The sequence below is a fragment of the Ochotona princeps genome, chromosome 20, assembly GCF_030435755.1.
Source record: "Ochotona princeps isolate mOchPri1 chromosome 20, mOchPri1.hap1, whole genome shotgun sequence".
NCBI lineage: Eukaryota > Metazoa > Chordata > Mammalia > Lagomorpha > Ochotonidae > Ochotona > Ochotona princeps.
The window spans coordinates 40,183,764-40,202,111 of NC_080851.1; the positions used below are offsets into that span (position 1 = coordinate 40,183,764).

At 42.6% G+C, this 18,348-nt stretch overlaps 1 protein-coding gene across 1 annotated transcript in view; it reads left to right on the top strand.

Annotated features, from left to right (window-relative positions):
- Positions 1 to 18,348, top strand: part of LOC131482770 (cTAGE family member 9-like) — a 565,689-nt gene that overhangs the window by 328,296 nt on the left and 219,045 nt on the right. The window lies entirely within an intron of this gene.

Below are 18,348 nucleotides of genomic sequence, written 5' to 3' on the forward strand. Positions count from 1 at the left end.
TGAATCTAAAGACAATCAGATGAAGGTGCCCAGCTCATTAAACAGCTGAGAGGTAAGTCTGAACAAATCCAACAAGGCCATGCAGGAAATGAAAGACAATCTCAGAAAATCAAATATCAGAATTATATGCCTTTCTGAAGGAGTAGAAAGAGAGACAGGCGTGCAAATGGTGCTCTGCAAAATTACACAGCAGAACTTCAAAAACACTTGGAACATGATTACAGCCCAAATCCAGGAAGGGCAGAGAACCCCCAACAGATAATACCCAAAGAAATCCTCATCCAGACATATGGTGATCAAGCTCCACTCCAGTGAATACAAAGAAAGAATTCTGAGACAAGTACGAAGCAGAGACAAGATTACATTTAGAGGAAAACCAATCACAATCACTGTTGACTTCTCAGAAGAAACCTTCCAGACAAGGAGAGAATGGAGTAAGATCTTTCAAACTCTGAAACAACAACAACAACAAAAAACTGTCAACCAAGAATAATGTACCCAGCAAAGAACTCATTTCTATTTGAGAATGAAATTCAATACTTCCTGAACAAACCCATAACTGAGGCAGAGATTGATTTACTGATTAAAGATCGTCCAACAACAAAAGCCCAAGCACCGGTCCAGACAATTTCAATGCAGAATGCTACAAAATATTTCAAGCAGAGCTAACTGTGATCATCTACAAACTCTTCAAAACAATAGAAAATGATGCAACCCTCCCAAACTCATTCTATGACGCCAATATCACCTTAATCCCAAATCTAGATACAGAATTAACAGAGAAGGAAAACTACAGACTGATCTCCTTGATGTACATTGATGCGAAGATTCTCAACAAAATCCTAGCCAATAGAATTCAAAAAAGCACTCCTCCAGATCAAGTAGGATTCATCCCTGGAATTCAGGGATGGTTCAACATTTGGAAATCCATAAATATAATACACCATTTCCAAATCCTGAAGAACAAAAATCATATAATAGCATCAACAGACACAGCAAAACCTTTTGGCAAAATCCAACACCACTTCATGCTAAAAACCCTAACCAAGGTAGGCATAGAAGGAATAACCCACAGCATAATCAAGGCAATATATGAAAAACCCAATGCCAGCATCATACTGAATGGAGAAAAGCTGGAACCCTTTCCACTGAGATCTACAACAAGACAAGGATGTTGGCTATCATCACTGCTATTCAATATAGTACTAGAGGTACTAGCAGAGGCTGTAAGACAAGAAAAAAAAATCAAAGGAATTCAAATGGGAAATGAAGAGGCCAGACTTTCACTATTCACAGATGATAAGATCCTTTACATAGAAGAACCAAGAGACTCAATACAGACACTCCTAGAACTTATACGAGAGTTTAGTAGAGTGGCAGGGTACAAAATAAATGAACAAAAGTCAACAGCCATAGTGTATGCAAACAGCCCCAAGATGGAAAAGGATCTAACCAGCAGGGTACCGTTCAAAATAGCAGAGAAGGAAATGAAGTATCTAGGAAAAAACCTAACCAAAAATGTAGGAGACCTCTTTGAAGAAATCTAGAAAAGACTTAAAAAAGAAATTGAAGAAGACCTCAAAAGATGGAGAAACATATCATGCTCCTGGATAGGTAAAATCAATATCATGAAAATGTCCATACTACCAAAAGCAATATATTCATTCAACACAATCTCAATCAAATTACCCAAAACTTTTTGCATATAACTGGAAAAAAATGATACGAAGGTTCATCTGGAAACACAAAAGCCACAAATAGCTAGAACCATCCTGAAGAACTGGAAGTTAACAGGGGGAATCACAATTCCAGACCTCTGGACATACTAAGCATCATCAAAACAGCCTGGTACTGGCACAAAGATAGAGAGGAGGAACAATTGAGTAGAATAGAAGCAACAGAAGAGAGCACACGCAGATACAGCCAAATCATCTTTGACCAAAAAAAAAAAAAAAAAAACACACAAAAAAAAACCACAGATGGCAATCCAGGCAAATGGGAAGGTCTGTTCAATAAATGCTGTTGGGACCACTGGTTGATAGCCTGCAGAAACAAGAAGATAGACCCATATCTTTCACCATACACTAAGATCAAATCTAAATGGATAAAAGATCTAAACCTACATCCAGAAATCTTCAAACCTTTGGAAGAAAATGTTGGAAACACCCTGCAAGATTTAGGTGTAGGCTCTGACTTCCTAAAAAGAACACCAAAAGCAATAGCAATCAGATAAGACCAAAGTAAACAATTGGGACTACATAAAACTAAGACGCTTCTATACAGCAAAGCAAACAATCAACAAAGTAAGAAAAGCAACCCACAGAATGAGAGAAGATCTTTGTACACTACATAGGTGACAGGGACTAATCTCCGGAATATACAAAGATCTCCAGAACAACCAAAATGCCCAAACAAACAAGCCACTCAAGAAATGGGCATGGGAAATGAGCAAACACTTCACAAAGGAACAAACACAATTGGCAAACAAACACATGAACAAATTCTCAAGCTCCCTGGCAATAAGAGAAATTCAAATTAAGACATCAATGAGGTACCACCTAACGCCAGTAAGAATGGCTCACCTACAAAAAAACACCAGCAACACTTGCTGGTGAGGATGTGGGGAAAAGGGAACACTACTTCACTGTTGGTGGGATTGCAGGTTGGTACTACCTCTATGGCAATCAGTTTGGAGAACACTCAAATAACTGGAAATCTGCATACCACAGGATTCAGCAATAACACTTCTAGGAATATATCCAAAACACCTGTTACAAGAGAAACCAACATGCACTTTGATGTTCATAGCAGCACAACCAATAATTGCAAAAACTTGGAAGTAACTGAAATGTCCATCAACAGAAGACTGGATAAGCAAGTTATGATTCATCTACTCCATGGAATCCTACTCAGCAATCAACCCCCCCCCCCAAAAAAAAAAAAAAAAAAAAAACAAAGAAAAAAAAAAAAACGAAAAGCAGTTCTTTGTGGCCAAATCGGCCCAATTGAATACCATTATGCTAAGGGAAATGAGCCAATCCCAAAAGGTTAGATACCACATGTTTGCCTTATTTTAAGATGCAATGATGTCAATTTGATAAATAGTACCTGTAACTTGCAATGTTATTTCAACCTCAAACAGCATGCATCACATGCAATAAGATATTGTGATGTAATCAATGAACCAACAATCAGTGGGAGTCAGACTGCTTATGCTGTACATCAAAGAATTGTAAAACCTAATATGCTTTTAATACCCTATGTTGTTCCATAATGGGGCAGAAGAGTAGAGAAATTTTCCACCTCCTTAAAAGGTGTGAGGAAGATGTTAAGTATAACTTAGCAAGAATATAACAAGTAACTTGTTGACAACAGATTCAAATCTGCATTAGACATTAGCAAAACTATAAACACATACAGGGCAATCAAGAGTGATCCTAACAACCTCTTAACAAGAGGTCATATGCACAGAGAGTGGGGGGCCCCAGAGTGGAGCAGGAGGACAGAAGGAGGCCTGTACCCCAATGCTGGAGACTCCAGAATCCTCACCAAGGACTACCAGTGTGGACACCAACGACTTTATCCCAACAGTCAAGGAGACCATGGGGAATTGGAGTGGCCTTGCAGGCCAAGAACTCTGAGTTCATCCACACCCTATCAGATCTCCCACATGGGATCGAAGAAGTCCAGATCCTTCCTCAAAGGAAATCATGACATCAGAATAACAGCTGGAGTCCTGAGCAGTCCTCAGAAACAGAAGAAACCTCTTTGGATCCCAGGAGGGGAGCTTTCTCTGGTCCTCGCTTGGTTCCATCTTTGGATCCCCACCCTCTCTTGTCCATCAGGGTCACTCCAGGGCCACAAAAATAAAAAGAAATTAGATTAGATAAATAAGGAGGTCTTAGACAGGAAACAGTTAGCTTAGATTCACATATATCTTACTAGATAGGACACAAAGATTACTTATCCCTCACTTGGGAGATGAAGATTTCTCTGCACACTGCACCTAAAACTGTTCTGCACCTCTATTGTTAACAAATGCCTTGTCAGAGTTATAATCCTGTTTGGATACTAAAACTCATCAAGTTCAGTTAAACCATGCTTTAGTACTACAAGCTGTTAAATATAAAAACGAAAACAGACCAGAGACAGCTGAAACAGTGCCCTATAACCATTTTAAGGTTTATAACAGCCGGATGTGTATAAACTCAAATTGAAAAGTCAATGAAGTAGTCACAGGTTGTGGTTAAGAACTTGCATTTTCTAATATATTGGTCACTCAAAACCATGTCCATGAACCCCATAATGATGTAAATTGTTGTTAATGCTATGTTGTGTCTTTTAATTGGATGGGATAATACTCTGCCAACTCTACTTTCAGACCAGAGATGGTCACCCCAAGAATCTGTTGCATTTATCTGGACAATAAGAGGCTGGACTCTGTGCATGGTACATGCTGGCAATGAAAGAATCATGGCTTGATTTGAACTGTAACACTGCAACAAGGTGGAGGAATCTACCATGGGGAGAGGGCTTGGAGAGGAGTTGGGGGAACACTGGAGCCTATGCGACTGTGTCATAAAATGAAATAAAAAATAATAATAAACATTATGCATTAATGTTTTGGAAAAAAATATTTAATTATTTACAAAGAAGACTGATGAAAAAGAGACGTGGAGAGAAGAGAGGGAGGGAAAAAGAGAAGTCTTCCATCTACTGATTCACTCCCCAAGTGGTTGCATTAGCTGGGCCTGGACCAGGCTGAAGCTGCAATCCAGGACCTCCACCTGGTCTCCCACATCGGTGCAAGAATAACTAAGCCATTTCTGGTGTCTTACCAGGTACATCAGCGGGAGCTGGATCGGAAACTGAGCAGCAGGTACTCAAACTGGCCTTACAAATGACTATCACTGTTCCACAGGTGGCCCCTGACCATTTCCTGCAATCCTGGGTGGCACTCTTTTCTTCACTTTAAAAACTTTAAAAAATGATGTTACATAGTTAATTAGGGTGGGAATAGTTAAGGATTAGAGGAAAGTGGGTAAGACCATTGGATCCAAATTTTCTGTTTCTTCTTTCTGTATCCAGAGGAAGGGATAGAGAAGAGGGGAGACCGGATCTTGCCTCCCAACTGCTTTAGTACCCAGGGATTCTGAATGGCCACCCAATGTCATTCCAGGGTCCCTGATGTAGAACCTGCTCTGAGGGTTCTACTTAAGGTGTTTCAATAGTTCTGAAATGCTACTGGGTTGAGGATATCTTTCCAAGGTCCATTGACTGACATAGTCCACTTTGGAGTCTCCATTCACCCAGAAATTTGCTATTGAGCTTCACTGGAGTAATTCACCCATCTGTTCTGTCCTCCTTCCTCTGTTATGGTATCAGAGGTTCTCTGCAGACCCCAATGCATTGCCATATCCTCTGTATGGCATCTGGGCATGTCGTCTACTGCTCCATTCAGGCCATTGAGGAGGCCCAGTTCTGACGCATGCACTCCAAGGTCAGACCACAGATCCTGCGATTCTCCCCAGGGTTGGAGTTCTGAACTCAGACCTTCAGGCAGTTGGCAGATTCCCAAAGAAACCTCTTCTGAAGTGATCTTAAACCTGACTCTTGTGTGTGCTTGCCCGTATAGGGTCCGGTTCAGTCCAACACCCACTTCTGTCTACACACACAGTGGCAGTAGAAATTGCTTCCTGGTCTCCCTCCCACTTTCTCTTTATTAATTTATTAATTTGTTAAATTAATTTTTCAAATTTGACTTTGAGAGCATGAAAATTTGCTAATATCTAATAATCATCTAAAATTTTTGCAGATTATCAAATAATTCTTCAGTATATTTTCAACATGTTTCAACATGTTTGGGCTCACTCTTTTCTTCAAATAATCATGGTCTGAGCATACACATTCTTCTTGAAATTCAGTTTTCCATTCATATAAAACCGAAAAGGAAATTTGGAGCAAGTCCTCACAGGTATAGTTAGTATGTCAATAATTCCTTTCTTGGGTGGTTGGCAATAATTGTCATTCCTTGATCTGCCGTATTGATGACTGCAGTGTCTGCCCCCATCTTGCCATTGTCTTCTTTGCGTGTGTGTGTGTTTCTATCTTCAACCATCTTATTATAATTAAATCACCCAAATTTTATTTAGGACCCACAGCAATCAAGAATGATTTCTTACTAGTTTGATAATGTCAGCAAAGATCTATTTACAAGGTCATTTCAGAGTCACAGATGCAGGTGTATGTGAACTTGAGGGGGCAGTCCTGCACTAGGCACAGGTGATCCACCTTGTGAACATGTCAGCTCTTTCCAGTGTCTATCTTCTTAAATAAGAAATCGTACCAGTTCCCATACAACACTATTAAAAGGTCACATTTTCAAAACTTCCAGTTACACAGTCCCCAAAGTAAATAGATGCCATCCTTTGGGAAATGATCTTTATTTTAGAGCACTGATGAATTTTTATAGAAACGAACACGTCCCCAACTGTACACAGACAAGATAACTTCTAGTACACCAGATTCTAGGACTTCTTATTAAATAACTGCTCTTCTCTGAAACTTGCCACTCTGAGTTTCAGCCGTCTGAAATTCATGATGATTTCCCTTCCCTTTGGCTACCTGACAGCAAAAATGTAACTAATGAATCAGAGAAGCAAAAAGGAAAGCTTTGTCATGGAATGAAACAAAGAGATCATTTGAAATAAGAGTTGTTTCCAAAAAAAAAAAAAAGAGCTTTAATTAAGGCAGTATTGTTTGCCCCGTGCTGTGCATATTCGTGTTCCTAAAGCAGCTAAAGAAAAGGATGTATTTCTTGAAACTCACATACATTTTAGACAGGACAGCTGAGACACTGACAGTTTTCATTTGGATACTATACTTCTTCAATTCTCCAACTATTGTTATGAAAAGTGAATCACTCTTGAAGGAATCTCAAACATAAAACAGAGCTCCAGGAGGAAATATTGCAGTTGGCAGCCCACTATAACATCCATTCAAGGTATTCGAGAAGACCTTGCCTTACCTATTTATGGCAGCAGTGGAATTCATAAGTGAGCTGGTTGTCATAGGAATGAATATTAACATGTTTATTTGAGTTAAAAAATGAACTTAGACTTTCTTTTTTTTTTTAAGATTTTTTATTATTATTGGAAAGCCTGATATACAGAGAGGAGGAGAGACAGAGAGGAAGATCTTCCATCCGATGTTTCACTCCCCAAGTGAGCTGCAACAGGTCGGTACGCGCCAATCCGATGCCGGGACCAGGAACCTCTTCCAGGTCTCCCACGCGGGAGCAGGGTCCCAAAGCTTTGGGCCGTCCTCTCCTGCTTTCCCAGGCCACAAGCTGGGAGCTGGATGGGAAGTGGATCTGCTGGGATTAGAACCAGCGCCCATATGGGATCCCAGGGCTTTCAAGGTGAGGACTTTAGCCGCTAGGCCACGCTGCTGGGCCCAAGACTTTCTATGGCATAAAAAAAATCTGATCCTGCTGATTAGTTTTAAAATATTAACTGGTTTTGCCAATTAGGTTGTAAGGCTGACATTTCCCAAACTGAGTAAGGTAAATTTGTAGGTCTAAGTTTTGACAAACATACATAATAGTATGATGAGATTAAAACATTTTACCATTGCATTTATTGGCAAAGGCATGTTGAAATGAACAGTTTTTCAATCTTCTCAAATCGTTCTGGGAGTATAGATTTAATCAAGGTATTTTAGGGTGGAGGATTAGCACTATAATTAAGAGATATTTGATATGTGTCAGCGGGTTTTTTTTCCCCACTTATTTTCCATAAATTGTGTCGCAATAATTCTAATAACAGAGTAAAACTCGGTTATAAGTAAGATAGAAGAACTCATTGATTTTGTCACATAATTTAAGCTTGTCCCTGCAATTCTGCATGTAACTTTATTTAAATAATCCACTACTTATTAAAAACTAAAAGTGTATTACAGCTATTTGAACTAATGATGAAGGGCTTTCCAATCATTTAGTTTTTAGCAAAAAAAATCTAAAAATATTTTAAAAGCCTTTGTGGAAGAGGGCCTGTGTTATTGTTTTATGTGCATGAGCGTGAAACAGGAAGGGGCTACAGGAAATTGTTTGAGATACTTGTTTCGTGGTGAATTGGATATAAGTGGCTTTATCAATCAGGTTATTCATTACAATCCATTATCGGAGAACTGTTTTGACTTCTTGATTCTGTTTTTGATAATTCTCATTTAGACATAAAGAATGACTCATGTTTTGTTTGGCTATTTGTAGAGTCATGCAGGCTTATACTTTCCCACTGATACCTACAATAAATTTTTGAATCATGAAATAAAGAATCTTGATTTACTAATCAAAAGACTAACCCAACCCATATATCTCTGTTATGAAGAATATAACATGCCTATTAAATATACTCAATTTGACTGAATACAACCAGTAAATTTATTCATAAAGCAGACTGACCTCATTTGTAATCATCTTCATCACTTAGCAACTTCTTGGGAATCTCTCGATGATTTCAGTTTTATTTCTACCTGGAAAAAATATACACATATTTGAGTATTTAAAGTAAAACAAAGCCTCAATGAATTTGGTAGAAAAATGTACAACAAAGGAAAAAGTCTTTTAAAGAATAGAGAAAAATATATATAGTATCCAATGATTCTCTGAGGAGTCACCATCTTAGCACGAGCATGATAATTGAGAAGAAAATGCTCTCCAGACACACCAAAAGCGTTGAATATATTAACACAGAATTTTAGGAAACACAAAGCTGTTAAATTATAATGAGAATTATTGTCAGTCTTCAAAATTCCAATTCAAACAACATCGAAATATAACTCTTGACAATGTGACAGGCAAAGAGCTGAAAGTTTAACATGGCCTGTAGCAGAATCCGGGTGATGGGACAGACAAGCTGCACATTTTTACAGTGTAAGATGATGCAATTCCTATGTGGTGATGTTTGGCAATAGCTATCAAACTAGGCGGTACATTTATCTTTCGAACTAACAGTTCAAAGCAAAGTCTGTGTCTCACAAGTGTGAGTACTGATTGTCTGCAGTGTGCGGTTAGTGAAGAGCAACTTCTGGCTTGGTACATATCTTCTCATTCCTAGACTAGGGCAGAAATTCCTGCTCCCTGGGGTATACGGCTTTTCTGGCAAGGGGAAGTATCAGAGGAAAGAGAAAGCTTCTTACTGTCCCTTCTTGGAAATATGATAGTTTACTTCTGCCCAGTTTCCATTAAGCAAAGAAGCTGTGTGTCTACCACCACAGTCATCAGAGCATTGATGTAGACTGTTGGGAAGCATTACATAATCACAGATATATAGGCTTGGATATCTAATCCTATTATGAGGAGGAAGCAAGAATTTGAAACAATGCCTACCAGTCCATGGCTGACATGTTAAATGTGCAAGGTTACTTGCTGCAACGTTGTTAATGAGAATGCTGATTTATAAGTGTTTGTGGAAAGGAGTCAGGTAGTCTCTATACACCCACCCTTTCCATGATGGAAAAAATGAAATCAGTGCTTTGCATCTAATTGCCAAGTGCATTGCAGATGGGACCAGGCATCCATACTTTTTAAAACTCTCTAAGTGTGTCTACCCAGGCCCCGTCCGGCCGCGCAGAACTTCCCCCAATGAGGAGAGGAAACACAGAAGGGCGCCCTGGGGTCGGGGAGGAAGAAGAAAAGGGTCCCCGACGGCGGGGCGTCCGGCGGAGGAATCCTGCGTGGTGCTTCCGCGGAGGGATTGGCCGCACGGTCACTTCCTGCGAGGAGCTGCGGCCCCGCACCCTCAGTTTGCGGAGAACAAGCGGAGGAAGAGGACGCACTTCTTGGCTCTCCTTGGGGAGCCGGTGTTCTGCCCGAAGATGCAGTGAGGCCCTCGGGAGAGGACACGAAGGGCTCCTGGACTGCGGCTGACCCTCGTCGCACCTGCTGTCCACCTGCACCCCACCAGGGGAGGGCCTCGCGGTGGCCGCCATGGTGGACGTGGAGCCGGCAGCGTGCGAGGTGGAATTGGCGCCTCCCTCAGAGTGCCTGGCCTTTGAGTTTGGCTGGAGGTCTTCACAGACCGAAAAGGACATCTACAAGGTAAGATCCCCCCAGGGTACAGGAGTCCGGGAAGAGGAGGTAGCGGCTTGGCCCTAGTGCGTATCTGGGAGCACAGGAGGCGGCTTGTCCTTGGGTGCGGGTCCAGCCGGGGAGGCGGTTGCTTGGCCATTAGCAGGGGTGCAGGAGGCGAGGTGGCCACTTGCAACTTGTTGGGTTTACAACGCTGGCCACGGCTTAGCCCTGAGTGTGGGTTCCAGGAGGCCAGGTGGTGGCTTTGTCCTCAGCACGGGGTTGGAAATGTAGGCAGCAGCTTAGCCATCAGCACAGGGTCCGGTGCGGAGGCGGTGCTTGCTTTTGGTGTGTGGTCCAGGAGGGCTGGCCTCAGCTTGGCCCTGGGTGCGGAGTCCAGGAAGGCATCCAATGGGTTGGTCATTAGCGCAGGGTCCATGAGGGCAGGTGGTGTCTTGGTCATTGGTGGTATCTGTGAGCACAGGCCTCTCCTTGGGCGCCCATTGGAGTTGTTAAAGGCAGGTGGCGACTTGACCATGGTCTTGAGGTTCCCGAAGGCAAAGGTAGCTTGACCATTAGCACGGGTGCAGGAGGGGAGGTTGCTGTTTGCTTTCATGCGGGGTTTACCAGGGAAGGCCGTAGCTTAGCACTCAGTATGGCTTCCAGATGGCGAGGTTGTGGCATGGCCATCTGCACGGGGTCTAGGAGGGCAGACTGTGGCTTCTGTCCTCGGGGTTGGTGGGCAACCCCTGCCCCTGAGCTTTGGCCTCTGGTTTTGAGGCATGCGGCTCCTTCTGCTTCTGCTTTTGGAGATGTATTATGTATATATATATATATATATATATATATATATATATATATATATATATATATATATATATGTCTGTCCTCCCTCCGTACCTCTCTTTCTTCCTTCCTCCCCTCCCCTCCCCTCCCCTGTCCTGTCCTGTCTGTCTCGTAATGCTGGCACATGTTTGTTGCGGTACACAGTGCTGTTTGTATGCAGCGCAAGTTGATGCACACATTGGACTCTCCCCCCAGGCCAGGCTTTGGTAGAAGGCTGAGTTGCAGCTTTTCATGTCAGGATGGTGTCTGTACTAACCACTGCCACCCTGAAGAATTCTTCCCTGGGGACGAGAAAACGAGCCTCAGGTTTTTTATTTTATCTGTCAGTGTATATATTTATTATACTTTAGGAAATGTTATTCAATATTGGAGGTGAAAAAACAAACCATTGAGTTCCTTGTATGAGAAACAGAAGGATGAAAGGTTTCAGAATTGGAATGTTGCAGAGTAACCGGGTTTCTCAAAGTTAATTGTAATTGTAATCTTTTTTTTTACACACACACAGCTCCCTAAATCCTTTAGGTAAGGGAATTAGATTTTTTCAAACCCTTTTGAGGAGGAAGGTCAGGGTAGAGGTTAAGGGTCAACATCATTTTTAAAAAACTTATGTATTTGGCAGCAATTTGCATTAATTAAAGAGGTGTCTATTTGGATTATCTGCCCATTTTTCAAAAGCAGATTTTTGTTGTAATTATTTTTGTTGTTGAGTTGAGGCCTTTATGTATTCTGGACTTGAATCCCTTATTGAATGAATATTTGCAATAATTTTTTCCCACTCCCTAGGCTGTCTTTGTATTATATTATTTCCTTGGCTATGTGGAAACAATTCAATGAAATTCCACTTACTACTTCTGATTGCCTTGCCTTGCCTTTGGGATCACTGCCCATAGCAGTGTCCTAAAGTCTTGCCCCTGTTTTCTTTTAGTCTTTTCATAGTTTCAGATCTTAGGTTGAGGTTTTCGACCCATCCTGAGTTGACTTTTTGTGCAAGGTGAAAGTAGTTTAGTGGTATATTTTTCTGTATATGAATATCTAGTTTTCCCAGCGCCAAGCAGAGGTTGTTCTCTGCAGGTGTATATTGTTGGCATCTTTCCGTAAGGTTACCAGACTGGGGACACAAGGATTTTGCCTTTGATTCTTTGTTCTGTCTCATTGGTCCTGTGATACCTTTAGCTTTTTGCTCAGGGTTTCTTTGTTACTTGGGATATCCTGAGGTGCTGTATGAATTTTAGCAGTGTGTTTTTATAAAGAATTATTTAGTGGAAAGCAGAGCCACAGAGAGGGTCAGAGAGATGTTCTAGCTGCTGTTTAACCCCAAAATAGCTTCAACAGCTGGGGCTGGGCCAGTCCAAGTCCAGGAGGCCGCAGATTTATCTGGGTCTCCTGTTTAGGTGGCAAGGAGTCAAGCACTTGGGCCATTGTCTGCTTTGTCCAGCACACTGACAGAGTGGCCAGGATTCTAATATAGCAAAACACCGACTTAACTCTCTATATCACAATGCTGGTTCTCAGGGTTTTTTTCCTGAAGAATATCATTCAATAGATGGAGATAGCATTGAGTCTATAAATCCCGTTGGGCAGTATGGACATTTAAACAGTATTAACTTCCACTATGTGAACTTGAGAGAACTATCCATCTTCTGTGTCCTCTTAGGTTTCTCTGAATAATACTCTGTAATTGTCTTTGTAGAGGTCATTTACTTTGTTGGTTAAACTTATTCTTAGTTGTTTATGTTTTTTTGTAGCTATTGTGAATGGATTTCTTCGCATCTTTTTCTCGGCAAGTTTATTATTGACATGTAAAAATACTACTGATGTTTGCACACAATGCACTGAAGACAGAGTTTAACTTCCAACGTACAGTATGATGTTAGCTCTGGGTTTGTCCTATGTGGCCTTCACTGTGCTTTTGTCAGTGTTTGCACTGCTTTTGGGAATTATGGATGCCCCATTCCACCATTCCCATCGTATTTTCACTTTCCTTTAGCCCTCCTTAACAGTTGGGAAGATCTGTCTAGATAGAGAAATAGACATCACTGCCCAGATGCGAACATCAGCTGTCGATGGGCAAGGCTGGAGTCTGGAGTTTGGAATCAAATCTGTCATGTGGATGGCCGGAACTCAGTTCCTTGAGCCATCACCCTCTCATGTGATGCTCGTGTCCCAAGTGGTACTTGTTTCTATTTATTTATGTATTTTATTTATCTATTTATTATTAGAAAGGCAGATATACAGAGAGGAGGAGAGGCAGAGAGGAAGATCTTCCGTCTGTTGATTCACTCCCCAAGTGGCCTCAGTGGCCGGTGCTGAGATGATCTGAAGCCAGGAGCCTCTTCCGGATCTCCCATGCAGGATTTGGGCCGTCCTCAATTGCTTTCACAAGCAGGTAGCTGGATGGGAAGTGAGGCTGCCAGGATTAGAAGCAGTGCCCATATGGCATCCTGGGTGTGCAAAGCGAGGACTTTAGCTGCTAGGCTACAGTGCTGGGCCCACTTGTTTCTCTTTAAAAAAAAATAAAAGAGAGTGATTATTTATTTGAAAGGCAGAGCTGTGAGGTGGCTGGTGGTGAGAGTGGAGAGAGAGAGAGAGAGAGAGAGAGAGAGAGAGAGAGAGAGAGAGAGAGAAATGTCTTCAATCTTATGGTTTACTCCCAAAATGACCACAGTAGTGACACCTGGGCTGCTTAGAAGCTGGGAGCCAGCAGCCAGGAGTTCCTTCCAGGTCTTCCACATCGATGCATGACTCTAATTATTTGGGCCATTTTCTGCGGCTTTCCCAAGCACACTAGCACGGAGCAGGCTCAGAAGCAGAGCATCCAGGACTGGAACTGGTGCTCATATAGTCTGAGCTGATTCACCTTCTGCTTCCCAGTGCTGGCTCTTGGCTCTTCAGTTCAAGATGAGTTCTCAAAAAATAGGCATAGCGCTGGATTTTCATTCATTGAACATCCCATAGGTAGTGCCAACTTGGGCTTTTTGGGGGAGAGGGGGGCCACAAAAGGACAAGGGATTCGTGGGCCTCGAGGTGGCTAGGGCGCAATGGCATGAGAGGCTCTCCAAGGACCTTACTAAGTGGGCGATTGTTTTTCTCTCTGGTCAGTGTTTGTTCAGCATGATGCTGCACAGCTCTCCCTCATGATTTGGAATCTCATTAAGGCTCAGATCACTGATGTGGACTTGGTAAGACCTGGAACTGGGGCACACCGGGGTTGCTGACTGAACTCATCAGCTGTGATTTGTATGTTACACAGAGAGGAATGAATGTTAATCCATAGAAAATGCCTATCGCCATTCCTCATATAGTCCCTGTGATTTTTTTTTTTTTTTTACTTTTGTGAGTAGGTCCTATGAATGGCTGTCACTCTGCAGCTGCTAGCTGGTGGCTCCGGTGTCTGTGAGTTGGCCTGGGCTGGTACCTGCTTCTTGCCCATTGATGTCTCACCTCATCTCTCACGCAGGTGCAGCGGCTTCAGGACCTCAATACAATTCGGATAAAGCAGTGCTTGGTCTGTCTTGACTGCACCACAGAGAGAAGCAGAAACAGTAGCTTGCTGACTCTCCCTCTCAGCCTTTCTGACCTGAACTTAAAGCCCCTGGGAATGCTGGTAAGAGAGTTTTCTTGGTGGATTCACTGTTCCCACAGGACTCAGGGATCTGGTCCCCTTACTGCTTTCACCTGCCCTTGGCTGTTAAGTGTCACTTTCTATTTCATTTGCCAAGATGTGGCTAAGGGCTACCTTGATTTGGCAAAAGGTATATTTAACTCTTATTTCTGCTTTCCTGCTGCTCCCTTAATAGATGCTGCACCTGTTTGGTTCCCCCAAGCATGGAGCTGTTTCTGAGACCAGACAAGTGTCCCGCAGTGGGTCAGACATTAAAGACACTGCATAGGCAATTCAGAACTGTTGAACTACCAAACCACTTGAGCAGTGCCCTTGGAGCATGCCCCATGTCGGGGACCCTGGCATGGGTAGGAGGCTGGATGGGACTTCTCCCTTATCCTCCCCTCTCTAGCCCAGATACAGGAAATAAGAGAGAGAGAGAGAGAGAAAGTGGAAATGATGGTATTACCCATTTTCCCATAACCCTTGATCCTTTGTGCCCTAAACAAGTACGTAAAGATTATCAAAATAAAATAACAATAATTGAAAAAAGGCACTGCGTGGCGCAGAGGGTATTGGGAGAACTTGCTTGTACCTCCCCCAGCTGGGTGACAGGCTGTACTTCGAACAGGAAATAGCAACGTGCTTTGTCTTTGTTTTCCTGCATGTCACAGGAGGACACCCACAGTAATACTTGCAACCCAAGGAGCTATCAAGGAAAAGCAAGTGCTTCTGTCAGAACTGTGGAAGAACACCTACCTAAAATACAGCACCTCCCACGTCTCAGGGGACCCAGGCACGCTGAACCAGCAGAGGGCACCTTGTGATGCATGACGAAGAGTCAGGATCAGGCGAGCACCTGGGGTCCTGTGGCTTCTGATTTCCAGGGCTGTGGATAGGGCTTCTCAGATCACACCCCTGACAGGGACTGAGCCGTTTAAGGGGAAAAAGAGAAAGAGCAGCTCCATCAGAGTTGGACCAGTTCCCTGGGGAAAACATCAAAGATCTGCTGGGTCCAGGTGCTCGTGGAAGATGGATAGTGGTGCAGTAGCAAAGTTGGAGGCCACGTGTTGTGCGACTCATGGAGAAGTACACGAGTCAGTGACCCCGAGTCGATGTCAGAGAGCTTCATTGCTGCCTTAACTTTGCTCTCCCCAGGCCTTGAAGCTGACCCGTCTGCCCTCAGCTTTGACCAACCTCATGCGCTTCTCCAGCAGGAATTCACAGACACAGAAGGTCTGCCACTCCTCCTATTTCCCCCAGAGCTTGGATTTGCGTCAGGTGCTTCAGAGTGAACTAGACCTCAGCAACGTCGAGGAACAGGTGAGAAGCTCGCCTTGCCCTCGCCCTCTGTCTGGTAAGATGCCATATTTCCTGTTTCCCCAAGCATCCCTCCACGCACGCATCAATGCTCAGCTTGGAAGTTCCTTCCCAGGCCATAGGATCCCAGACCTAAGCTATGAGTTAAACGGCATCATGGTGGGTGAACACTAGTTGAAAATACCAGCCCAGTTGCTGAGTTCTGTGTTTTCTGCCACCTTGTCTGCTAGTAAATCCTACCCCCTGCTGGCCATGGGAGGGCAATAATCACAGCCGGATGGGATTCCTGCAAGAATGAGCCACACCCAGCTTCCCTGATTTTTCTTTTACTCATATTCCTTTTATCTTTCTTATTCCTCCCAAAAAAATTTAATGCACAAATTTGCAGGTATTTATCATGTGTAATGTGCTATTTTAACATGTGTATATTGTGGGGCAATTAGCTCAAGCTAATCAACATTATCTGTCACCTCACACATTAATTCTTTTGAAAAATGATTTAAGGGCCCGGCGGTGTGACCTAGCGGCTAAAGTCCTCGCCTTGAAAGCCCCGGGATCCCATATGGGCGCCGGTTCTAATCCCAGCAGCTCCACTTCCCATTCAGCTCCCTGCTTGTGGCCTGGGAAAGCAGTTGAGGACGGCCCAATGCATTGGGACCCTGTACCCGCGTGGGAGACCCAGAAGAGGTTCTAGGTTCCCGGCTTTGGATTGGCGCGCATCGGCCCATTGCAGCTCACTTGGGGAGTGAATCATCGGACAGAAGATCTTCCTCTGTCTCTCCTCCTCTCTGTATATCTGGCTGTAATAAAATGAATAAATCTTTAAAAAAAAAAGAAAAATGATTTAAAAATTAACATGTAATGCTTATACATATTTATGGAGTACAGAATAACATCACATATATCTTTTGTGGTGCGAAAATGTAAAATACTTCATTGTTAAGCAATTTTCAGGTATGCAGTTCTTTGGCATTAGCTAAATTACAGTGCCATAGAGTAGATCTCTGGAAACTTACTCTAAGACTTTGTTTCTTTGTTCTTTGGCCAACATCTTCCCATCCCACCCCCTGCCCAACTCCAGCCCCTGGCAGTCACCATGGGCTTCTTTGAGTTCAACTTTTTTTTTTTTTAATGAGAGGCTAGAGTTCTTGGTTCATCTGTGATCCTACTTAACAGTCATTTCTGTTCTGTCATTATGTTCTTTTAAGCAAAACATCTTTTGTCTTGACTGCCTAAGATTTTAAGATAGTGTAATGATTTATTGACAAATCATACATATATAATATGTATGTATATATATATATGTATTTTGTCTTCTTGATATCTCTGATTTCTATGTTAATGACTGCTCTCCTTAAAATTCTATCTGCTCAGTGTTTGTTTCCTAGTGCTTTTTAACAATCTGTGAATAGCACTTCTTTCATCCAGTATTTCCTTGGTGTTTGGTTTAAATTACGTTCCTTCTCAGTGTTGGATGTCATGCCAGTGACTCCCACGCTCTCAGGGATCATCTGAAACTCAAGATTTCTGTCTCCACCTTCTGTTCCTTCTGTCCTTGAGTTCCCCGCAAGTATTTTCACCTTGTAAGGGAATGTTCTTGTGTGTGAATAGCATAAGCCTTTAACTCATTATCTTTATCTGCATATGGTGCTGTTTTATATTTGCTTTTTAAAAAGGAGATATTTATTTGAAAGTCAGAGTTCCAGGGAGTGAAGCAGAGATCTTCTATTCTTTGGTTCACTCCCTAGATGACTCAGACTGCCAGGGCTGGACCATGCTGAAGCCAGGAGTCAGGAGACCCATCAGGTGTCCTGTGTGAGTGGCAGGTGTCCCAACACACCTGATGTTTTTAGGCCATTAGCAGAATCTGGATCTGAAGTAGAGCAATCAGGACATGAACCAGTGCCCATATGGAAGGCTGGCATCACAGGTGCCTATGCCACAACTCCTATCCTGTATATTTGCTTTTAAAAAAAAAATATATATATATATATATTTTTACGGGAAAGGCAGAGAGGGAGAAACAGAGAAAAAGATTTTCCATCTCCTGGTTCATTCCCCAAGTGGCTATAATGGCCACAGCTCAGCCGATCTAGAGCCAGTAGCTTCTTCCAGGTTTCCCACGCAGGTACAGAGTCCCAAGACTTTGGGCTGTCCTTGACTTCTTTCCCAGGCCGAAAGCAGGGAGCTGGATAGGAAGTGGAACATGAAGCTGAGACATGAACTGGCACCCATATGGGATCCCAGCACATGCAAGGCCTCAGCCAAGCCCTGTGTTTAAACAGTCAACACTCTCCTAGTTTTCAAGCCAGTTTTCAGGTGGTTGTTTTTAAATCAAAATTTATACAAACCTGTCCCCTCATCTTCATGTTTTAAATATAGATTTATTTATTTATTTGCTTTGAACTTTCATTCTCACTTTCCTCTGTTTGGGATTAATTATTTTTTTTCTAAAAAAAATTATGTGAGAGAAGTGTTTAGAGAACTCCCATCTGCTTATTCGCTTTGTGAA